This window comes from Lithobates pipiens, unplaced genomic scaffold, assembly GCF_037356315.1.
Source record: "Lithobates pipiens isolate NorthernLeopardFrog02 unplaced genomic scaffold, aLitPip1_a1.2 Scaffold_28, whole genome shotgun sequence".
In the NCBI taxonomy this organism is placed as follows: domain Eukaryota; kingdom Metazoa; phylum Chordata; class Amphibia; order Anura; family Ranidae; genus Lithobates; species Lithobates pipiens.
This window is the reverse complement of record NW_027507789.1, coordinates 128,961,939-128,986,724: the sequence shown is the minus strand read 5'-3', so window position 1 is coordinate 128,986,724 and position 24,786 is coordinate 128,961,939. Positions and strand designations below refer to the sequence as shown.

Sequence of the window (24,786 nt, the reverse complement as noted above, 5' to 3'; positions counted from 1 at the left end):
TAGCAGCATTAGAAAAGCTGCAATCATTGCATGTTTTGTTTGATACATGATACATACATATAATATGCATGTTGTGCACATATTACATACATGCTACACACACTACACACATATGACATACATGTTACACACATGTGACACACATGCTACTTACATATTACACACATATTACACAAATGTTACATACATATGATATACATGTTGCATGCATGTTACATACATGTCACACTCATGTTACACACCATTTAGACACAATTTTACACACATGTCACATGCATGTTACACATATTACACACATATAACATACATGTCATACACATCACATACATGCTACACACAAAGTCCACTCTCAAGTGTAAAGTGACCACCACCTGCTGCCTCAGAAAGAGGACTGAAACACATAAGGTGGCATCTTGGCCATCTCCGTGAAACTTCAACTACCTTTTATAATGGATAAAGTGGTGAATACTTGTAGTTTAGAGTTCTGAGGCCTCCAGCTCAAGCAATGAATGCAGAGCATGGAATGTCCCACCCCATTTTAGTCGATAATGTGTTCATTTTTATGGGTAGCATGGCCGAGCGGTCTAAGGCGCTGGATTAAGGCTCCAGTCTCTTTGGGGGCGTGAGTTCGAATCCCACTGCTGCCAAACTCCTTTTAACAAAATCCCTACCCTCTAGGACTCAAGCTTCTCTGATCTTGCTCCTGCAATTTACTGCAGTTCCTTTCCCAACTCACTGGAATCTCAAAAAACACTTACCTCTCTGCTTTGGCAGCATTAGAAAAGCTGCAATCATTGCATGTTTTGTTTGATACATGATACATACATATAATATGCATGTTGTGCACATATTACATACATGCTACACACACTACACACATATGACATACATGTTACACACATGTGACACATGTGCTACTTACATATTACACACATAGTTCACTCATATTACACAAATGTTACATACATATGATATACATGTTGCATGCATGTTACATACATGTCACACTCATGTTACACACCATTTAGACACAATTTTACACACATGTCACATGCATGTTACACAAATTACACACATATGGCATACATGTCATACACATCACATACATGCTACACACATATGACATGCATGTCACACACATGTTACATTAATATGACACACATATGACATGCATGTTGCACATATCTTACATACATGTTACACACACATGGCATGCATATGACATGCATGGTACACACATGTTACATACATGTTACACATATGACACACAATACACATATGGCATACATATCACACATATTACATACGTGTTACACACATATTACACAGATTATACATACATATGACATACATGTTGAATACATGTTACATACATGTCATACACTTATGAAATACATGTTACACACGTTACATACATATGACACACATGACATACATGTTACGTACATGTCACATACAAACAATGAATGCAGAGCATGGAATGTAGACTGTCATGCCTCTTTTTAGTCCTTAGCAAGAGCACTTTCCCAGGTAACATGGCCGAGCGGTCTAAGGCGCTGGATTTAGGCTCCAGTCTCTTTGGAGGCGTGGGTTCAAATCCCACTGCTGCCAAGCTCTTTTAACAAATGCCTATCCTTGATTGCTCAAGCGTCTCTGAAGTTTCTGCTGCACTTTGCTGGCATTCCTTGCTCAACACACTGGAATCTCAGAACAGCAGCATTAGGAAATTGCATGCTTTGGTTGAGAAGTCTTCCAAAAGGGCACACTTCTGATGAGATGACTAGTGAAATCTTGTCAACGTTACAAAACAAGTCCAACTGAACGTGATTACCTCTCCTGTAAGCTAGATTCCACATTAACACTTTAAATGTGGACACCAAAAAACAAGCAGTACTAATGAAAAGCTGGCACACTTTTCAGCAGAGTGCCAAGTGAACTTGCCACAGAATGCTGCACCCAAAGTCCACTCTCAAGTGTAAAGTGACCACCACCTGCTGCCTCAGAAAGAGGACTGAAACACATAAGGTGGCATCTTGGCCATCTCCGTGAAACTTCAACTACCTTTTATAATGGATAAAGTGGTGAATACTTGTAGTTTAGAGTTCTGAGGCCTCCAGCTCAAGCAATGAATGCAGAGCATGGAATGTCCCACCCCATTTTAGTCGATAATGTGTTCATTTTTATGGGTAGCATGGCCGAGCGGTCTAAGGCGCTGGATTAAGGCTCCAGTCTCTTTGGGGGCGTGGGTTCGAATCCCACTGCTGCCAAACTCCTTTTAACAAAATCCCTACCCTCTAGGACTCAAGCTTCTCTGATCTTGCTCCTGCAATTTACTGCAGTTCCTTTCCCAACTCACTGGAATCTCAAAAAACACTTACCTCTCTGCTTTGGCAGCATTAGAAAAGCTGCAATCATTGCATGTTTTGTTTGATACATGATACATACATATAATATGCATGTTGTGCACATATTACATACATGCTACACACACTACACACATATGACATACATGTTACACACATGTGACACACGTGCTACTTACATATTACACACATAGTTCACACATATTACACAAATGTTACATACATATGATATACATGTTGCATGCATGTTACATACATGTCACACTCATGTTACACACCATTTAGACACAATTTTACACACATGTCACATGCATGTTACACATATTACACACATATGGCATACATGTCATACACATCACATGCATGCTACACACATATGACATGCATGTCACACACATGTTACATTAATATGACACACATATGACATGCATGTTGCACATATCTTACATACATGTTACACACACATGGCATGCATATGACATGCATGGTACACACATGTTACATACATGTTACACATATGACACACAATACACATATGGCATACATATCACACATATTACATACGTGTTACACACATATTACACAGATTATACATACATATGACATACATGTTGAATACATGTTACATACATGTCATACACTTATGAAATACATGTTACACACGTTACATACATATGACGCACATGACATACATGTTACGTACATGTCACATACAATCAATGAATGCAGAGCATGGAATGTAGACTGTCATGCCTCTTTTTAGTCCTTAGCAAGAGCACTTTCACAGGTAGCATGGCTGAGCGGTCTAAGGCGCTGGATTTAGGCTCCAGTCTCTTTGGAGGCGTGGGTTCAAATCCCACTGCTGCCAAGCTCTTTTAACAAATGCCTATCCTTGATTGCTCAAGCGTCTCTGAAGTTTCTGCTGCACTTTGCTGGCATTCCTTGCTCAAAACACTGGAATCTCAGAACAGCAGCATTAGGAAATTGCATGCTTTGGTTGAGAAGTCTTCCAAAAGGGCACACTTCTGATGAGATGACTAGTGAAATCTTGTCAACGTTACAAAACAAGTCCAACTGAACGTGATTACCTCTCCTGTAAGCTAGATTCCACATTAACACTTTAAGTGTGGACACCAAAAAACAAGCAGTACTAATGAAAAGCTGGCACACTTTTCAGCAGAGTGCCAAGTGAACTTGCCACAGAATGCTGCACCCAAAGTCCACTCTCAAGTGTAAAGTGACCACCACCTGCTGCCTCAGAAAGAGGACTGAAACACATAAGGTGGCATCTTGGCCATCTCCGTGAAACTTCAACTACCTTTTATAATGGATAAAGTGGTGAATACTTGTAGTTTAGAGTTCTGAGGCCTCCAGCTCAAGCAATGAATGCAGAGCATGGAATGTCCCACCCCATTTTAGTCGATAACGTGTTCATTTTTATGGGTAGCATGGCCGAGCGGTCTAAGGCGCTGGATTAAGGCTCCAGTCTCTTTGGGGGCGTGGGTTCGAATCCCACTGCTGCCAAACTCCTTTTAACAAAATCCCTACCCTCTAGGGCTCAAGCTTCTCTGATCTTGCTCCTGCAATTTACTGCAGTTCCTTTCCCAACTCACTGGAATCTCAAAAAACACTTACATCTCTGCTTTAGCAGCATTAGAAAAGCTGCAATCATTGCATGTTTTGTTTGATACATGATACATACATATAATATGCATGTTGTGCACATATTACATACATGCTACACACACTACACACATATGACATACATGTTACACACATGTGACACACGTGCTACTTACATATTACACACATAGTTCACACATATTACACAAATGTTACATACATATGATATACATGTTGCATGCATGTTACATACATGTCACACTCATGTTACACACCATTTAGACACAATTTTACACACATGTCACATGCATGTTACACATATTACACACATATAACATACATGTCATACACATCACATACATGCTACACACATATGCCATGCATGTCACACACATGTTAAATTAATATGACACACATATGACATGCATGTTGCACATATCTTACATACATGTTACACACATATGGCATGCATATGACATGCATGGTACACACATGTTACATACATGTTACACATATGACACACAATACACATATGGCATGCATATCACACATATTACATACGTGTTACACACATATTACACAGATTATACATACATATGACATACATGTTGAATGCATGTTACATACATGTCATACACTTATGAAATACATGTTACACACGTTACATACATATGACACACATGACATACATGTTACGTACATGTCACATACACACAATGAATGCAGAGCATGGAATGTAGACTGTCATGCCTCTTTTTAGTCCTTAGCAAGAGCACTTTCACAGGTAGCATGGCCGAGAGGTCTAGCGGTCTAACACACATAGTTCACACATATTACACAAATGTTACATACATATGATATACATGTTGCATGCATGTTACATACATGTCACACTCATGTTACACACCATTTAGACACAATTTTACACACATGTCACATGCATGTTACACAAATTACACACATATGGCATACATGTCATACACATCACATACATGCTACACACATATGACATGCATGTCACACACATGTTACATTAATATGACACACATATGACATGCATGTTGCACATATCTTACATACATGTTACACACACATGGCATGCATATGACATGCATGGTACACACATGTTACATACATGTTACACATATGACACACAATACACATATGGCATACATATCACACATATTACATACGTGTTACACACATATTACACAGATTATACATACATATGACATACATGTTGAATACATGTTACATACATGTCATACACTTATGAAATACATGTTACACACGTTACATACATATGACACACATGACATACATGTTACGTACATGTCACATACAAACAATGAATGCAGAGCATGGAATGTAGACTGTCATGCCTCTTTTTAGTCCTTAGCAAGAGCACTTTCACAGGTAGCATGGCCGAGCGGTCTAAGGCGCTGTATTTAGGCTCCAGTCTCTTTGGAGGTGTGGGTTCAAATCCCACTGCTGCCAAGCTCTTTTAACAAATGCCTATCCTTGATTGCTCAAGCGTCTCTGAAGTTTCTGCTGCACTTTGCTGGCATTCCTTGCTCAACACACTGGAATCTCAGAACAGCAGCATTAGGAAATTGCATGCTTTGGTTGAGAAGTCTTCCAAAAGGGCACACTTCTGATGAGATGACTAGTGAAATCTTGTCAACGTTACAAAACAAGTCCAACTGAACGTGATTACCTCTCCTGTAAGCTAGATTCCACATTAACACTTTAAATGTGGACACCAAAAAACAAGCAGTACTAATGAAAAGCTGGCACACTTTTCAGCAGAGTGCCAAGTGAACTTGCCACAGAATGCTGCACCCAAAGTCCACTCTCAAGTGTAAAGTGACCACCACCTGCTGCCTCAGAAAGAGGACTGAAACACATAAGGTGGCATCTTGGCCATCTCCGTGAAACTTCAACTACCTTTTATAATGGATAAAGTGGTGAATACTTGTAGTTTAGAGTTCTGAGGCCTCCAGCTCAAGCAATGAATGCAGAGCATGGAATGTCCCACCCCATTTTAGTCGATAATGTGTTCATTTTTATGGGTAGCATGGCCGAGCGGTCTAAGGCGCTGGATTAAGGCTTCAGTCTCTTTGGGGGCGTGGGTTCGAATCCCACTGCTGCCAAACTCCTTTTAACAAAATCCCTACCCTCTAGGACTCAAGCTTCTCTGATCTTGCTCCTGCAATTTACTGCAGTTCCTTTCCCAACTCACTGGAATCTCAAAAAACACTTACCTCTCTGCTTTGGCAGCATTAGAAAAGCTGCAATCATTGCATGTTTTGTTTGATACATGATACATACATATAATATGCATGTTGTGCACATATTACATACATGCTACACACACTACACACATATGACATACATGTTACACACATGTGACACACGTGCTACTTACATATTACACACATAGTTCACACATATTACACAAATGTTACATACATATGATATACATGTTGCATGCATGTTACATACATGTCACACTCATGTTACACACCATTTAGACACAATTTTACACACATGTCACATGCATGTTACACATATTACACACATATGGCATACATGTCATACACATCACATACATGCTACACACATATGACATGCATGTCACACACATGTTACATTAATATGACACACATATGACATGCATGTTGCACATATCTTACATACATGTTACACACACATGACATACATGTTACGTACATGTCACATACACACAATGAATGCAGAGCATGGAATGTAGACTGTCATGCCTCTTTTTAGTCCTTAGCAAGAGCACTTTCACAGGTAGCATGGCCGAGAGGTCTAGCGGTCTAACACACATAGTTCACACATATTACACAAATGTTACATACATATGATATACATGTTGCATGCATGTTACATACATGTCACACTCATGTTACACACCATTTAGACACAATTTTACACACATGTCACATGCATGTTACACATATTACACACATATAACATACATGTCATACACATCACATACATGCTACACACATATGCCATGCATGTCACACACATGTTACATTAATATGACACACATATGACATGCATGTTGCACATATCTTACATACATGTTGCACACATATGGCATGCATATGACATGCATGGTACACACATGTTACATACATGTTACACATATGACACACAATACACATATGGCATACATATCACACATATTACATACGTGTTACACACATATTACACAAATTATACATACATATGACATACATGTTGAATGCATGTTGCATACATGTCATACATTTATGAAATACATGTTACACACGTTACATACATATGACACACATGACATACATGTTACGTACATGTCACATACAAACAATGAATGCAGAGCATGGAATGTAGACTGTCATGCCTCTTTTTAGTCCTTAGCAGGAGCACTTTCACAGGTAGCATGGCCGAGCGGTCTAAGGCACTGGATTTAGGCTCCAGTCTCTTTGGAGGCGTGGGTTCAAATCCCACTGCTGCCAAGTTCTTTTAACAAATGCCTATCCTTGATTGCTCAAGCGTCTCTGAAGTTTCTGCTGCACTTTGCTGGCATTCCTTGCTCAACACACTGGAATCTCAGAACAGCAGCATTAGGAAATTGCATGCTTTGGTTGAGAAGTCTTCCAAAAGGGCACACTTTTGATGAGATGACTAGTGAAATCTTGTCAACGTTACAAAACAAGTCCAACTGAACGTGATTACCTCTCCTGTAAGCTAGATTCCACATTAACACTTTAAGTGTGGACACCAAAAAACAAGCAGTACTAATGAAAAGCTGGCACACTTTTCAGCAGAGTGCCAAGTGAACTTGCCACAGAATGCTGCACCCAAAGTCCACTCTCAAGTGTAAAGTGACCACCACCTGCTGCCTCAGAAAGAGGACTGAAACACATAAGGTGGCATCTTGGCCATCTCCGTGAAACTTCAACTACCTTTTATAATGGATAAAGTGGTGAATACTTGTAGTTTAGAGTTCTGAAGCCTCCAGCTCAAGCAATGAATGCAGAGCATGGAATGTCCCACCCCATTTTAGTCGATAACGTGTTCATTTTTATGGGTAGCATGGCCGAGCGGTCTAAGGCGCTGGATTAAGGCTCCAGTCTCTTTGGGGGCGTGGGTTCGAATCCCACGGATTTTACCTTTAAAGTATTGTCATATACCATGTCCTTTAGAGACGAATGAGGGAAAGCTTTATTGTTTACATCATATGAATTTATTATATATATGTATATTTATTTTTATATTTATTCTTATATGGTTCTGTTTACTTTATATTATAAATGCACTTAATTGTAGTGTATTTTTAATGGATTTATTATCATATGTATTATTATATGTATGTTATCTGGCATTATTATTTTGTATTTATTTATTTGTATCATTACCATGTATTTTTGTATATCTAGATGGATGTACCAATAAAACTTCTCCACATTCGCCCTTTTATTGTTTTGCTTCCATGTGCTGCATTTAAAGTCCCACCCTTCCTCCCCCTTTGTAAATTATTTTCCCCCCCTTGATGGTTAATGTTGCATGCATGTTACATACATGTCACACTCATGTTACACACCATTTAGACACAATTTTACACACATGTCACATGCATGTTACACATATTACACACATATAACATACATGTCATACACATCACATACATGCTACACACATATGCCATGCATGTCACACACATGTTACATTAATATGACACACATATGACATGCATGTTGCACATATCTTACATACATGTTACACACATATGGCATGCATATGACATGCATGGTACACACATGTTACATACATGTTACACATATGACACACAATACACATATGGCATACATATCACACATATTACATACGTGTTACACACATATTACACAGATTATACATACATATGACATACATGTTGAATGCATGTTACATACATGTCATACACTTATGAAATACATGTTACACACGTTACATACATATGACACACATGACATACATGTTACGTACATGTCACATACAAACAATGAATGCAGAGCATGGAATGTAGACTGTCATGCCTCTTTTTAGTCCTTAGCAAGAGCACTTTCACAGGTAGCATGGCCGAGCGGTCTAAGGCGCTGGATTTAGGCTCCAGTCTCTTTGGAGGCGTGGGTTCAAATCCCACTGCTGCCAAGCTCTTTTAACAAATGCCTATCCTTGATTGCTCAAGCGTCTCTGAAGTTTCTGCTGCACTTTGCTGGCATTCCTTGCTCAACACACTGGAATCTCAGAACAGCAGCATTAGGAAATTGCATGCTTTGGTTGAGAAGTCTTCCAAAAGGGCACACTTCTGATGAGATGACTAGTGAAATCTTGTCAATGTTACAAAACAAGTCCAACTGAACGTGATTACCTCTCCTGTAAGCTAGATTCCACATTAACACTTTAAGTGTGGACACCAAAAAACAAGCAGTACTAATGAAAAGCTGGCACACTTTTCAGCAGAGTGCCAAGTGAACTTGCCACAGAATGCTGCACCCAAAGTCCACTCTCAAGTGTAAAGTGACCACCACCTGCTGCCTCAGAAAGAGGACTGAAACACATAAGGTGGCATCTTGGCCATCTCCGTGAAACTTCAACTACCTTTTATAATGGATAAAGTGGTGAATACTTGTAGTTTAGAGTTCTGAGGCCTCCAGCTCAAGCAATGAATGCAGAGCATGGAATGTCCCACCCCATTTTAGTCGATAACGTGTTCATTTTTATGGGTAGCATGGCCGAGCGGTCTAAGGCGCTGGATTAAGGCTCCAGTCTCTTTGGGGGCGTGGGTTCGAATCCCACTGCTGCCAAACTCCTTTTAACAAAATCCCTACCCTCTAGGGCTCAAGCTTCTCTGATCTTGCTCCTGCAATTTACTGCAGTTCCTTTCCCAACTCACTGGAATCTCAAAAAACACTTACCTCTCTGCTTTAGCAGCATTAGAAAAGCTGCAATCATTGCATGTTTTGTTTGATACATGATACATACATATAATATGCATGTTGTGCACATATTAGATACATGCTACACACACTACACACATATGACATACATGTTACACACATGTGACACACGTGCTACTTACATATTACACACATAGTTCACACATATTACACAAATGTTACATACATATGATATACATGTTGCATGCATGTTACATACATGTCACACTCATATTACACACCATTTAGACACAATTTTACACACGTCACATGCATGTTACACATATTACACACATATAACATACATGTCATACACATCACATACATGCTACACACATATGCCATGCATGTCACACACATGTTACATTAATATGACACACATATGACATGCATGTTGCACATATCTTACATACATGTTACACACATATGGCATGCATATGACATGCATGGTACACACATGTTACATACATGTTACACATATGACACACAATACACATATGGCATACATATCACACATATTACATACGTGTTACACACATATTACACAGATTATACATACATATGACATACATGTTGAATGCATGTTACATACATGTCATACACTTATGAAATACATGTTACACACGTTACATACATATGACACACATGACATACATGTTACGTACTTGTCACATACAAACAATGAATGCAGAGCATGGAATGTAGACTGTCATGCCTCTTTTTAGTCCTTAGCAAGAGCACTTTCACAGGTAGCATGGCCGAGCGGTCTAAGGCGCTGGATTTAGGCTCCAGTCTCTTTGGAGGCGTGGGTTCAAATCCCACTGCTGCCAAGCTCTTTTAACAAATGCCTATCCTTGATTGCTCAAGCGTCTCTGAAGTTTCTGCTGCACTTTGCTGGCATTCCTTGCTCAACACACTGGAATCTCAGAACAGCAGCATTAGGAAATTGCATGCTTTGGTTGAGAAGTCTTCCAAAAGGGCACACTTCTGATGAGATGACTAGTGAAATCTTGTCAACGTTACAAAACAAGTCCAACTGAACGTGATTACCTCTCCTGTAAGCTAGATTCCACATTAACACTTTAAGTGTGGACACCAAAAAACAAGCAGTACTAATGAAAAGCTGGCACACTTTTCAGCAGAGTGCCAAGTGAACTTGCCACAGAATGCTGCACCCAAAGTCCACTCTCAAGTGTAAAGTGACCACCACCTGCTGCCTCAGAAAGAGGACTGAAACACATAAGGTGGCATCTTGGCCATCTCCGTGAAACTTCAACTACCTTTTATAATGGATAAAGTGGTGAATACTTGTAGTTTAGAGTTCTGAGGCCTCCAGCTCAAGCAATGAATGCAGAGCATGGAATGTCCCACCCCATTTTAGTCGATAACGTGTTCAATTTTATGGGTAGCATGGCCGAGCGGTCTGAGGCGCTGGATCAAGGCTCCAGTCTCTTTGGGGGCGTGGGTTCGAATTCCACTGCTGCCAAACTCCTTTTAACAAAATCCCTACCCTCTAGGGCTCAAGCTTCTCTGATCTTGCTCCTGCAATTTACTGCAGTTCCTTTCCCAACTCACTGGAATCTCAAAAAACACTTACCTCTCTGCTTTAGCAGCATTAGAAAAGCTGCAATCATTGCATGTTTTGTTTGATACATGATACATACATATAATATGCATGCTGTGCACATATTACATACATGCTACACACACTACACACATATGACATACATGTTACACACATGTGACACACGTGCTACTTACATATTACACACATAGTTCACACATATTACACAAATGTTACATACATATGATATACATGTTGCATGCATGTTACATACATGTCACACTCATGTTACACACCATTTAGACACAATTTTACACACATGTCACATGCATGTTACACATATTACACACATATAACATACATGTCATACACATCACATACATGCTACACACATATGCCATGCATGTCACACACATGTTACATTAATATGACACACATATGACATGCATGTTGCACATATCTTACATACATGTTACACACATATGGCATGCATATGACATGCATGGTACACACATGTTACATACATGTTACACATATGACACACAATACACATATGGCATACATATCACACATATTACATACGTGTTACACACATATTACACAGATTATACATACATATGACATACATGTTGAATGCATGTTACATACATGTCATACACTTATGAAATACATGTTACACACGTTACATACATATGACACACATGACATACATGTTACGTACATGTCACATACAAACAATGAATGCAGAGCATGGAATGTAGACTGTCATGCCTCTTTTTAGTCCTTAGCAAGAGCACTTTCACAGGTAGCATGGCCGAGCGGTCTAAGGCGCTGGATTTAGGCTCCAGTCTCTTTGGAGGCGTGGGTTCAAATCCCACTGCTGCCAAGCTCTTTTAACAAATGCCTATCCTTGATTGCTCAAGCGTCTCTTAAGTTTCTGCTGCACTTTGCTGGCATTCCTTGCTCAACACACTGGAATCTCAGAACAGCAGCATTAGGAAATTGCATGCTTTGGTTGAGAATTCTTCCAAAAGGGCACACTTCTGATGAGATGACTAGTGAAATCTTGTCAACGTTACAAAACAAGTCCAACTGAACGTGATTACCTCTCCTGCAAGCTAGATTCCACATTAACACTTTAAGTGTGGACACCAAAAAACAAGCAGTACTAATGAAAAGCTGGCACACTTTTCAGCAGAGTGCCAAGTGAACTTGCCACAGAATGCTGCACCCAAAGTCCACTCTCAAGTGTAAAGTGACCACCACCTGCTGCCTCAGAAAGAGGACTGAAACACATAAGGTGGCATCTTGGCCATCTCCGTGAAACTTCAACAACCTTTTATAATGGATAAAGTGGTGAATACTTGTAGTTTAGAGTTCTGAGGCCTCCAGCTCAAGCAATGAATGCAGAGCATGGAATGTCCCACCCGATTTTAGTCGATAACGTGTTCATTTTTATGGGTAGCATGGCTGAGCGGTCTGAGGCGCTGGATCAAGGCTCCAGTCTCTTTGGGGGCATGGGTTCGAATCCCACTGCTGCCAAACTCCTTTTAACAAAATCCCTACCCTCTAGGGCTCAAGCTTCTCTGATCTTGCTCCTGCAATTTACTGCAGTTCCTTTCCCAACTCACTGGAATCTCAAAAAACACTTACCTCTCTGCTTTAGCAGCATTAGAAAAGCTGCAATAATTGCATGTTTTGTTTGATACATGATACATACATATAATATGCATGTTGTGCACATATTACATACATGCTACACACACTACACACATATGACATACATGTTACACACATGTGACACACATGCTACTTACATATTACACACATAGTTCACACATATTACACAAATGTTACATACATATGATATACATGTTGCATGCATGTTACATACATGTCACACTCATGTTACACACCATTTAGACACAATTTTACACACATGTCACATGCATGTTACACATATTACACACATATAACATACATGTCATACACATCACATACATGCTACACACATATGACATGCATGTCACACACATGTTACATTAATATGACACACATATGACATGCATGTTGCACATATCTTACATACATGTTACACACATATGGCATGCATATGACATGCATGGTACACACATGTTACATACATGTTACACATATGACACACAATACACATATGGCATACATATCACACATATTACATACGTGTTACACACATATTACACAAATTATACATACATATGACATACATGTTGAATACATGTTACATACATGTCATACACTTATGAAATACATGTTACACACGTTACATACATATGACACACATGACATACATGTTACGTACATGTCACATACAAACAATGAATGCAGAGCATGGAATGTAGACTGTCATGCCTCTTTTTAGTCCTTAGCAAGAGCACTTTCACAGGTAGCATGGCCGAGCGGTCTAAGGCGCTGGATTTAGGCTCCAGTCTCTTTGGAGGCGTGGGTTCAAATCCCACTGCTGCCAAGCTCTTTTAACAAATGCCTATCCTTGATTGCTCAAGCGTCTCTGAAGTTTCTGCTGCACTTTGCTGGCATTCCTTGCTCAACACACTGGAATCTCAGAACAGCAGCATTAGGAAATTGCATGCTTTGGTTGAGAAGTCTTCCAAAAGGGCACACTTCTGATGAGATGACTAGTGAAATCTTGTCAACGTTACAAAACAAGTCCAACTGAACGTGATTACCTCTCCTGTAAGCTAGATTCCACATTAACACTTTAAGTGTGGACACCAAAAAACAAGCAGTACTAATGAAAAGCTGGCACACTTTTCAGCAGAGTGCCAAGTGAACTTGCCACAGAATGCTGCACCCAAAGTCCACTCTCAAGTGTAAAGTGACCACCACCTGCTGCCTCAGAAAGAGGACTGAAACACATAAGGTGGCATCTTGGCCATCTCCGTGAAACTTCAACTACCTTTTATAATGGATAAAGTGGTGAATACTTGTAGTTTAGAGTTCTGAGGCCTCCAGCTCAAGCAATGAATGCAGAGCATGGAATGTCCCACCCCATTTTAGTCGATAACGTGTTCATTTTTATGGGTAGCATGGCCGAGCGGTCTGAGGCGGTGGATTAAGGCTCCAGTCTCTTTGGGGGCGTGGGTTCGAATCCCACTGCTGCCAAACTCCTTTTAACAAAATCCCTACCCTCTAGGGCTCAAGCTTCTCTGATCTTGCTCCTGCAATTTACTGCAGTTCCTTTCCCAACTCACTGGAATCTCAAAAAACACTTACCTCTCTGCTTTAGCAGCATTAGAAAAGCTGCAATCATTGCATGTTTTGTTTGATACATGATACATACATATAATATGCATGCTGTGCACATATTACATACATGCTACACACACTACACACATATGACATACATGTTACACACATGTGACACACGTGCTACTTACATATTACACACATAGTTCACACATATTACACAAATGTTACATACATATGATATACATGTTGCATGCATGTTACATACATGTCACACTCATGTTACACACCATTTAGACACAATTTTACACACATGTCACATGCATGTTACACATATTACACACATATAACATACATGTCATACACATCACATACATGCTACACACATATGCCATGCATGTCACACACATGTTACATTAATATGACACACATATGACATGCATGTTGCACATATCTTACATACATGTTACACACATATGGCATGCATATGACATGCATGGTACACACATGTTACATACATGTTACACATATGACACACAATACACATATGGCATACATATCACACATATTACACAGATTATACATACATATGACATACATGTTGAATGCATGTTACATACATGTCATACACTTATGAAATACACGTTACACACGTTACATACATATGACACACATGACATACATGTTACGTACATGTCACATACAAACAATGAATGCAGAGCATGGAATGTAGACTGTCATGCCTCTTTTTAGTCCTTAGCAAGAGCACTTTCACAGGTAGCATGGCCGAGCGGTCTAAGGCGCTGGATTTAGGCTCCAGTCTCTTTGGAGGCGTGGGTTCAAATCCCACTGCTGCCAAGCTCTTTTAACAAATGCCTATCCTTGATTGCTCAAGCGTCTCTGAAGTTTCTGCTGCACTTTGCTGGCATTCCTTGCTCAACACACTGGAATCTCAGAACAGCAGCATTAGGAAATTGCATGCTTTGGTTGAGAAGTCTTCCAAAAGGGCACACTTCTGATGAGATGACTAGTGAAATCTTGTCAACGTTACAAAACAAGTCCAACTGAACGTGATTACCTCTCCTGTAAGCTAGATTCCACATTAACAATTTAAGTGTGGACACCAAAAAACAAGCAGTACTAATGAAAAGCTGGCACACTTTTCAGCAGAGTGCCAAGTGAACTTGCCACAGAATGCTGCACCCAAAGTCCACTCTCAAGTGTAAAGTGACCACCACCTGCTGCCTCAGAAAGAGGACTGAAACACATAAGGTGGCATCTTGGCCATCTCCGTGAAACTTCAACTACCTTTTATAATGGATAAAGTGGTGAATACTTGTTGTTTAGAGTTCTGAGGCCTCCAGCTCAAGCAATGAATGCAGAGCATGGAATGTCCCACCCCATTTTAGTCGATAACGTGCTCATTTTTATGGGTAGCATGGCCGAGCGGTCTAAGGCGCTGGATTAAGGCTCCAGTCTCTTTGGGGGCGTGGGTTCGAATCCCACTGCTGCCAAACTCCTTTTAACAAAATCCCTACCCTCTAGGGCTCAAGCTTCTCTGATCTTGCTCCTGCAATTTACTGCAGTTCCTTTCCCAACTCACTGGAATCTCAAAAAACACTTACCTCTCTGCTTTAGCAGCATTAGAAAAGCTGCAATCATTGCATGTTTTGTTTGATACATGATACATACATATAATATGCATGTTGTGCACATATTACATACATGCTACACACACTACACACATATGACATACATGTTACACACATGTGACACACGTGCTACTTACATATTACACACATAGTTCACACATATTACACAAATGTTACATACATATGATATACATGTTGCATGCATGTTACATACATGTCACACTCATGTTACACACCATTTAGACACAATTTTACACACATGTCACATGCATGTTACACATATTACACACATATAACATACATGTCATACACATCACATACATGCTACACACATATGCCATGCATGTCACACACATGTTACATTAATATGACACACATATGACATGCATGTTGCACATATCTTACATACATGTTACACACATATGGCATGCATATGACATGCATGGTACACACATGTTACATACATGTTACACATATGACACACAATACACATATGGCATACATATCACACATATTACACAGATTATACATACATATGACATACATGTTGAATGCATGTTACATACATGTCATACACTTATGAAATACACGTTACACACGTTACATACATATGACACACATGACATACATGTTACGTACATGTCACATACAAACAATGAATGCAGAGCATGGAATGTAGACTGTCGTGCCTCTTTTTAGTCCTTAGCAAGAGCACTTTCACAGGTAGCATGGCCGAGCGGTCTAAGGCGCTGGATTTAGGCTCCAGTCTCTTTGGAGGCGTGGGTTCAAATCCCACTGCTGCCAAGCTCTTTTAACAAATGCCTATCCTTGATTGCTCAAGCGTCTCTGAAGCTTCTGCTGCATTTTGCTGGCATTCCTTGCTCAACACACTGGAATCTCAGAACAGCAGCATTAGGAAATTGCATGCTTTGGTTGAGAAGTCTTCCAAAAGGGCACACTTCTGATGAGATGACTAGTGAAATCTTGTCAACGTTACAAAACAAGTCCAACTGAACGTGATTACCTCTCCTGTAAGCTAGATTCCACATTAACACTTTAAGTGTGGACACCAAAAAACAAGCAGTACTAATGAAAAGCTGGCACACTTTTCAGCAGAGTGCCAAGTGAACTTGCCACAGAATGCTGCACCCAAAGTCCACTCTCAAGTGTAAAGTGACCACCACCTGCTGCCTCAGAAAGAGGACTGAAACACATAAGGTGGCATCTTGGCCATCTCCGTGAAACTTCAACTACCTTTTATAATGGATAAAGTGGTGAATACTTGTAGTTTAGAGTTCTGAGGCCTCCAGCTCAAGCAATGAATGCAGAGCATGGAATGTCCCACCCCATTTTAGTCGATAACGTGTTCATTTTTATGGGTAGCATGGCCGAGCGGTCTGAGGCGGTGGATTAAGGCTCCAGTCTCTTTGGGGGCGTGGGTTCGAATCCCACTGCTGCCAAATTCCTTTTAACAAAATCCCTACCCTCTAGGGCTCAAGCTTCTCTGATCTTGCTCCTGCAATTTACTGCAGTTCCTTTCCCAACTCACTGGAATCTCAAAAAACACTTACCTCTCTGCTTTAGCAGCATTAGAAAAGCTGCAATCATTGCATGTTTTGTTTGATACATGATACATACATATAATATGCATGCTGTGCACATATTACATACATGCTACACACACTACACACATATGACATACATGTTACACACATGTGACACACGTGCTACTTACATATTACACACATAGTTCACACATATTACACAAATGTTACATACATATGATATACATGTTGCATGCATGTTACATACATGTCACACTCATGTTACACACCATTTAGACACAATTTTACACACATGTCACATGCATGTTACACATATTACACACATATAACATACATGTCATACACATCACATACATGCTACACACATATGCCATGCATGTCACACACATGTTACATTAATATGACACACATATGACATGCATGTTGCACATATCTTACATACATGTTACACACATATGGCATGCATATGACATGCATGGTACACACATGTTACATACATGTTACACATATGACACACAATACACATATGGCATACATATCACACATATTACACAGATTATACATACATATGACATACATGTTGAATGCATGTTACATACATGTCATACACTTATGAAATACACGTTACACACGTTACATACATATGACACACATGACATACATGTTACGTACATGTCACATACAAACAATGAATGCAGAGCATGGAATGTAGACTGTCATGCCTCTTTTTAGTCCTTAGCAAGAGCACTTTCACAGGTAGCATGGCCGAGCGGTCTAAGGCGCTGGATTTAGGCTCCAGTCTCTTTGGAGGCGTGGGTTCAAATCCCACTGCTGCCAAGCTCTTTTAACAAATGCCTATCCTTGATTGCTCAAGCGTCTCTGAAGTTTCTGCTGCACTTTGCTGGCATTCCTTGCTCAACACACTGGAATCTCAGAACAGCAGCATTAGGAAATTGCATGCTTTGGTTGAGAAGTCTTCCAAAAGGGCACACTTCTGATGAGATGACTAGTGAAATCTTGTCAAAGTTACAAAACAAGTCCAACTGAACGTGATTACCTCTCCTGTAAGCTAGATTCCACATTAACAATTTAAGTGTGGACACCAAAAAACAAGCAGTACTAATGAAAAGCTGGCACACTTTTCAGCAGAGTGCCAAGTGAACTTGCCACAGAATGCTGCACCCAAAGTCCACTCTCAAGTGTAAAGTGACCACCACCTGCTGCCTCAGAAAGAGGACTGAAACACATAAGGTGGCATCTTGGCCATCTCCGTGAAACTTCAACTACCTTTTATAATGGATAAAGTGGTGAATACTTGTCGTTTAGAGTTCTGAGGCCTCCAGCTCAAGCAATGAATGCAGAGCATGGAATGTCCCACCCCATTTTAGTCGATAACGTGCTCATTTTTATGGGTAGCATGGCCGAGCGGTCTAAGGCGCTGGATTAAGGCTCCAGTCTCTTTGGGGGCGTGGGTTCGAATCCCACTGCTGCCAAACTCCTTTTAACAAAATCCCTACCCTCTAGGGCTCAAGCTTCTCTGATCTTGCTCCTGCAATTTACTGCAGTTCCTTTCCCAACTCACTGGAATCTCAAAAAACACTTACCTCTCTGCTTTAGCAGCATTAGAAAAGCTGCAATCATTGCATGTTTTGTTTGATACATGATACATACATATAATATGCATGTTGTGCACATATTACATACATGCTACACACACTACACACATATGACATACATGTTACACACATGTGACACACGTGCTACTTACATATTACACACATAGTTCACACATATTACACAAATGTTACATACATATGATATACATGTTGCATGCATGTTACATACATGTCACACTCATGTTACACACCATTTAGACACAATTTTACACACATGTCACATGCATGTTACACATATTACACACATATAACATACATGTCATACACATCACATACATGCTACACACATATGCCATGCATGTCACACACATGTTACATTAATATGACACACATATGACATGCATGTTGCACATATCTTACATACATGTTACACACATATGGCATGCATATGACATGCATGGTACACACATGTTACATACATGTTACACATATGACACACAATACACATATGGCATACATATCACACATATTACACAGATTATACATACATATGACATACATGTTGAATGCATGTTACATACATGTCATACACTTATGAAATACACGTTACACACGTTACATACATATGACACACATGACATACATGTTACGTACATGTCACATACAAACAATGAATGCAGAGCATGGAATGTAGACTGTCGTGCCTCTTTTTAGTCCTTAGCAAGAGCACTTTCACAGGTAGCATGGCCGAGCAGTCTAAGGCGCTGGATTTAGGCTCCAGTCTCTTTGGAGGCGTGGGTTCAAATCCCACTGCTGCCAAGCTCTTTTAACAAATGCCTATCCTTGATTGCTCAAGCGTCTCTGAAGTTTCTGCTGCACTTTGCTGGCATTCCTTGCTCAACACACTGGAATCTCAGAACAGCAGCATTAGGAAATTGCATGCTTTGGTTGAGAAGTCTTCCAAAAGGGCACACTTCTGATGAGATGACTAGTGAAATCTTGTCAACGTTACAAAACAAGTCCAACTGAACGTGATTACCTCTCCTGTAAGCTAGATTCCACATTAACAATTTAAGTGTGGACACCAAAAAACAAGCAGTACTAATGAAAAGCTGGCACACTTTTCAGCAGAGTGCCAAGTGAACTTGCCACAGAATGCTGCACCCAAAGTCCACTCTCAAGTGTAAAGTGACCACCACCTGCTGCCTCAGAAAGAGGACTGAAACACATAAGGTGGCATCTTGGCCATCTCCGTGAAACTTCAACTACCTTTTATAATGGATAAAGTGGTGAATACTTGTCGTTTAGAGTTCTGAGGCCTCCAGCTCAAGCAATGAATGCAGAGCATGGAATGTCCCACCCCATTTTAGTCGATAACGTGTTCATTTTTATGGGTAGCATGGCCGAGCGGTCTAAGGCGCTGGATTAAGGCTCCAGTCTCTTTGGGGGCGTGGGTTCGAATCCCACTGCTGCCAAACTCCTTTTAACAAAATCCCTACCCTCTAGGGCTCAAGCTTCTCTGATCTTGCTCCTGCAATTTACTGCAGTTCCTTTCCCAACTCACTGGAATCTCAAAAAACACTTACCTCTCTGCTTTAGCAGCATTAGAAAAGCTGCAATCATTGCATGTTTTGTTTGATACATGATACATACATATAATATGCATGTTGTGCACATATTACATACATGCTACACACACTACACACATATGACATACATGTTACACACATGTGACACACGTGCTACTTACATATTACACACATAGTTCACACATATTACACAAATGTTACATACATATGATATACATGTTACATGCATGTTACATACATGTCACACTCATGTTACACACCATTTAGACACAATTTTACACACATGTCACATGCATGTTACACATATTACACACATATAACATACATGTCATACACATCACATACATGCTACACACATATGCCATGCATGTCACACACATGTTACATTAATATGACACACATATGACATGCATGTTGCACATATCTTACATACATGTTACACACATATGGCATGCATATGACATGCATGGTACACACATGTTACATACATGTTACACATATGACACACAATACACATATGGCATACATATCACACATATTACATACGTGTTACACACATATTACACAGATTATACATACATATGACATACATGTTGAATGCATGTTACATACATGTCATACACTTATGAAATACATGTTACACACGTTACATACATATGACACACATGACATACATGTTACGTACATGTCACATACAAACAATGAATGCAGAGCATGGAAGGTAGACTGTCGTGCCTCTTTTTAGTCCTTAGCAAAAGCACTTTCACAGGTAGCATGGCCGAGCGGTCTAAGGCGCTGGATTTAGGCTCCAGTCTCTTTGGAGGCGTGGGTTCAAACCCCACTGCTGCCAAGCTCTTTTAACAAATGCCTATCCTTGATTGCTCAAGCGTCTCTGAAGTTTCTGCTGCACTTTGCTGGCATTCCTTTGCTCAACACACTGGAATCTCAGAACAGCAGCATTAGGAAATTGCATGCTTTGGTTGAGAAGTCTTCCAAAAGGGCACACTTCTGATGAGATGACTAGTGAAATCTTGTCAACGTTACAAAACAAGTCCAACTGAACGTGATTACCTCTCCTGTAAGCTAGATTCCACATTAACACTTTAAGTGTGGACACCAAAAAACAAGCAGTACTAATGAAAAGCTCGCACACTTTTCAGCAGAGTGCCAAGTGAACTTGCCACAGAATGCTGCACCCAAAGTCCACTCTCAAGTGTAAAGTGACCACCACCTGCTGCCTCAGAAAGAGGACTGAAACACATAAGGTGGCATCTTGGCCATCTCCGTGAAACTTCAACTACCTTTTATAATGGATAAAGTGGTGAATACTTGTAGTTTAGAGTTCTGAGGCCTCCAGCTCAAGCAATGAATGCAGAGCATGGAATGTCCCACCCGATTTTAGTCGATAACGTGTTCATTTTTATGGGTAGCATGGCCGAGCGGTCTAAGGCGCTGGATTAAGGCTCCAGTCTCTTTGGGGGCGTGGGTTCGAATCCCACTGCTGCCAAACTCCTTTTAACAAAATCCCTACCCTCTAGGGCTCAAGCTTCTCTGATCTTGCTCCTGCAATTTACTGCAGTTCCTTTCCCAACTCACTGGAATCTCAAAAAACACTTACCTCTCTGCTTTAGCAGCATTAGAAAAGCTGCAATCATTGCATGTTTTGTTTGATACATGATACATACATATAATATGCATGTTGTGCACATATTACATACATGCTACACACACTACACACATATGACATACATGTTACACACATGTGACACACGTGCTACTTACATATTACACACATAGTTCACACATATTACACAAATGTTACATACATATGATATACATGTTGCATGCATGTTACATACATGTCACACTCATGTTACACACCATTTAGACACAATTTTACACACATGTCACATGCATGTTACACATATTACACACATATAACATACATGTCATACACATCACATACATGCTACACACATATGCCATGCATGTCACACACATGTTACATTAATATGACACACATATGGGGGCGTGGCGACCGCCGAACATGATGGCCGCAAGTGCTTAGAGCTCCGCTCGGCCGACGGGGAACCATCGAAATATCGACGCTTGGTCGCACGCCGGAATCGCCGCCTCGGCTTGACAATCCGCCGTAGAAGCGAGCGGTCCCGGGGACATGAAGAAAAAGCTCCGCGCGGCGGAGAAAATGCTTAAATTACCGGATTTTTTTCCGGCTGTCTCCCGCGGACCACAGGAAAATGGCGGCGAGAGACATAATCACAGGCCAGCCTCAAGCGCTCCAGTGCCACCTTCCGGTCCGGAAGTGCTGCGGAAGGAGAAGGAGAGGAACGCGGATGTCGAACAAACTATGCAAGCCACACGGAGCAGTGGCAGTTCCTCTCCATGTGACTCTCCCACAACGAGAAGCCCGGCGAAATCCAAGCCCAGGCTTGATCCAGATATCCCCGCACATCGCAATAAGTACTCGGCCCTGGACATGGAGGTGAGTGGTGCCCATGACAAGGACCCAGGCTCAAACTCCCCAGTGGATCCAATCGCCATGTTTCCAACTACAGGGCAATCGATATCGGATATTACACTCAAAGAAATGCTCATGTCGCTTAGATCATCGCTACAGTCTGATATGTTGTCGTGCCTCCAACAATGTAGAGCTGAAATCACTGAATTGGGAGGCAGGGTGCATCAAGTTGAAACACAGATGAGTGATGTTACGGTATCTTTCAATGCACTTGTTGACTCCCATATGTCCCAGCAGGACTCTATTTCTAAAATACAAGCGAAATTAGCAGACCTCGAGGACCGTTCCCGCAGGAACAATTTGAAAATAAGGGGCATACCGGAAACTGTCACGACGCAACAGCTTCAGTCCTATGCCACAGACCTATTCCATGCTGTAGCACCATCATTGTCCCCATTAGATCTGAAGATAGATAGGATTCACAGAGTTCCCAAACCCTCCTTCTTGCCGCAAGAAGTCCCGAGAGATGTACTCCTGCGAATCCATTTCTTCCAGACTAAGGAACTACTTTTGGATGCCTTCCGCAAAGCGGAGAACATTCCAGAACAAGCTGCAAACTTACAAGTGCTCCCGGACCTTTCGCAATACACACTGCAACTGCGACGTAACATGGCGACAGTCACCAAAGCGCTTAGAAACCACAAAATAATGTATAAATGGAAATATCCGGCTAAATTGATTGTTTCTCATCAGGGCACCACTCACTTGATTACCTCATTGGAAGATGGCATACGCCTTATCCGCCAGTGGCAAATCCTACCGCCTGACACAAGTGAAGATTCACCTCCGCTGCACAAGACCCCACCTGGTAAAGTACACCAAGAATGGCAATTACAACAGCGCAGAAGACCCAATTCGAGGCGTACCTGATTAACCCAGCATAACGCGACCTACTACGCACAGTAGGGCTCCCCGAAGGCCTAAGGTACCGTACACCGTACCGCAGCTCCCTACAGTTGGGCGGCCAGTCTGTCTGGTCCGTCTGGACTTATTTGTATGTTTTTGAAAGTTTTCCGTTTGTTTTCTTTTTGTT

At 40.8% G+C, this 24,786-nt stretch overlaps 21 non-coding genes across 21 annotated transcripts; all 21 read left to right on the top strand.

The window, feature by feature from the left end:
- Positions 1-565: 565 nt before the first annotated feature.
- On the top strand, positions 566-647 carry TRNAL-AAG (transfer RNA leucine (anticodon AAG)). The gene has a single exon. It is a non-coding gene; the product is annotated as a tRNA-Leu (tRNA).
- An 882-nt stretch (positions 648-1,529) lies between these two features.
- On the top strand, positions 1,530-1,611 carry TRNAL-UAG (transfer RNA leucine (anticodon UAG)). Its single transcript has one exon. It is a non-coding gene; the product is annotated as a tRNA-Leu (tRNA).
- Positions 1,612-2,185: 574 nt separating this feature from the next.
- On the top strand, positions 2,186-2,267 carry TRNAL-AAG (transfer RNA leucine (anticodon AAG)). Its single transcript has one exon. It is a non-coding gene; the product is annotated as a tRNA-Leu (tRNA).
- Positions 2,268-3,149: 882 nt separating this feature from the next.
- On the top strand, positions 3,150-3,231 carry TRNAL-UAG (transfer RNA leucine (anticodon UAG)). Its single transcript has one exon. It is a non-coding gene; the product is annotated as a tRNA-Leu (tRNA).
- A 574-nt stretch (positions 3,232-3,805) lies between these two features.
- TRNAL-AAG (transfer RNA leucine (anticodon AAG)) lies at positions 3,806-3,887 on the top strand. The gene has a single exon. It is a non-coding gene; the product is annotated as a tRNA-Leu (tRNA).
- Positions 3,888-6,057: 2,170 nt separating this feature from the next.
- Positions 6,058-6,139, top strand: TRNAL-AAG (transfer RNA leucine (anticodon AAG)). Its single transcript has one exon. It is a non-coding gene; the product is annotated as a tRNA-Leu (tRNA).
- A 1,295-nt stretch (positions 6,140-7,434) lies between these two features.
- TRNAL-UAG (transfer RNA leucine (anticodon UAG)) lies at positions 7,435-7,516 on the top strand. The gene has a single exon. It is a non-coding gene; the product is annotated as a tRNA-Leu (tRNA).
- A 1,596-nt stretch (positions 7,517-9,112) lies between these two features.
- On the top strand, positions 9,113-9,194 carry TRNAL-UAG (transfer RNA leucine (anticodon UAG)). Its single transcript has one exon. It is a non-coding gene; the product is annotated as a tRNA-Leu (tRNA).
- A 574-nt stretch (positions 9,195-9,768) lies between these two features.
- TRNAL-AAG (transfer RNA leucine (anticodon AAG)) lies at positions 9,769-9,850 on the top strand. Its single transcript has one exon. It is a non-coding gene; the product is annotated as a tRNA-Leu (tRNA).
- Positions 9,851-10,730: 880 nt separating this feature from the next.
- TRNAL-UAG (transfer RNA leucine (anticodon UAG)) lies at positions 10,731-10,812 on the top strand. The gene has a single exon. It is a non-coding gene; the product is annotated as a tRNA-Leu (tRNA).
- A 1,538-nt stretch (positions 10,813-12,350) lies between these two features.
- Positions 12,351-12,432, top strand: TRNAL-UAG (transfer RNA leucine (anticodon UAG)). Its single transcript has one exon. It is a non-coding gene; the product is annotated as a tRNA-Leu (tRNA).
- Positions 12,433-13,970: 1,538 nt separating this feature from the next.
- TRNAL-UAG (transfer RNA leucine (anticodon UAG)) lies at positions 13,971-14,052 on the top strand. Its single transcript has one exon. It is a non-coding gene; the product is annotated as a tRNA-Leu (tRNA).
- Positions 14,053-15,568: 1,516 nt separating this feature from the next.
- Positions 15,569-15,650, top strand: TRNAL-UAG (transfer RNA leucine (anticodon UAG)). The gene has a single exon. It is a non-coding gene; the product is annotated as a tRNA-Leu (tRNA).
- Positions 15,651-16,224: 574 nt separating this feature from the next.
- Positions 16,225-16,306, top strand: TRNAL-AAG (transfer RNA leucine (anticodon AAG)). Its single transcript has one exon. It is a non-coding gene; the product is annotated as a tRNA-Leu (tRNA).
- An 860-nt stretch (positions 16,307-17,166) lies between these two features.
- TRNAL-UAG (transfer RNA leucine (anticodon UAG)) lies at positions 17,167-17,248 on the top strand. Its single transcript has one exon. It is a non-coding gene; the product is annotated as a tRNA-Leu (tRNA).
- Positions 17,249-18,764: 1,516 nt separating this feature from the next.
- On the top strand, positions 18,765-18,846 carry TRNAL-UAG (transfer RNA leucine (anticodon UAG)). Its single transcript has one exon. It is a non-coding gene; the product is annotated as a tRNA-Leu (tRNA).
- A 574-nt stretch (positions 18,847-19,420) lies between these two features.
- Positions 19,421-19,502, top strand: TRNAL-AAG (transfer RNA leucine (anticodon AAG)). Its single transcript has one exon. It is a non-coding gene; the product is annotated as a tRNA-Leu (tRNA).
- An 860-nt stretch (positions 19,503-20,362) lies between these two features.
- Positions 20,363-20,444, top strand: TRNAL-UAG (transfer RNA leucine (anticodon UAG)). The gene has a single exon. It is a non-coding gene; the product is annotated as a tRNA-Leu (tRNA).
- Positions 20,445-21,018: 574 nt separating this feature from the next.
- Positions 21,019-21,100, top strand: TRNAL-AAG (transfer RNA leucine (anticodon AAG)). The gene has a single exon. It is a non-coding gene; the product is annotated as a tRNA-Leu (tRNA).
- An 882-nt stretch (positions 21,101-21,982) lies between these two features.
- On the top strand, positions 21,983-22,064 carry TRNAL-UAG (transfer RNA leucine (anticodon UAG)). Its single transcript has one exon. It is a non-coding gene; the product is annotated as a tRNA-Leu (tRNA).
- Positions 22,065-22,639: 575 nt separating this feature from the next.
- On the top strand, positions 22,640-22,721 carry TRNAL-AAG (transfer RNA leucine (anticodon AAG)). The gene has a single exon. It is a non-coding gene; the product is annotated as a tRNA-Leu (tRNA).
- The last annotated feature ends 2,065 nt before the right edge of the window (positions 22,722-24,786 follow it).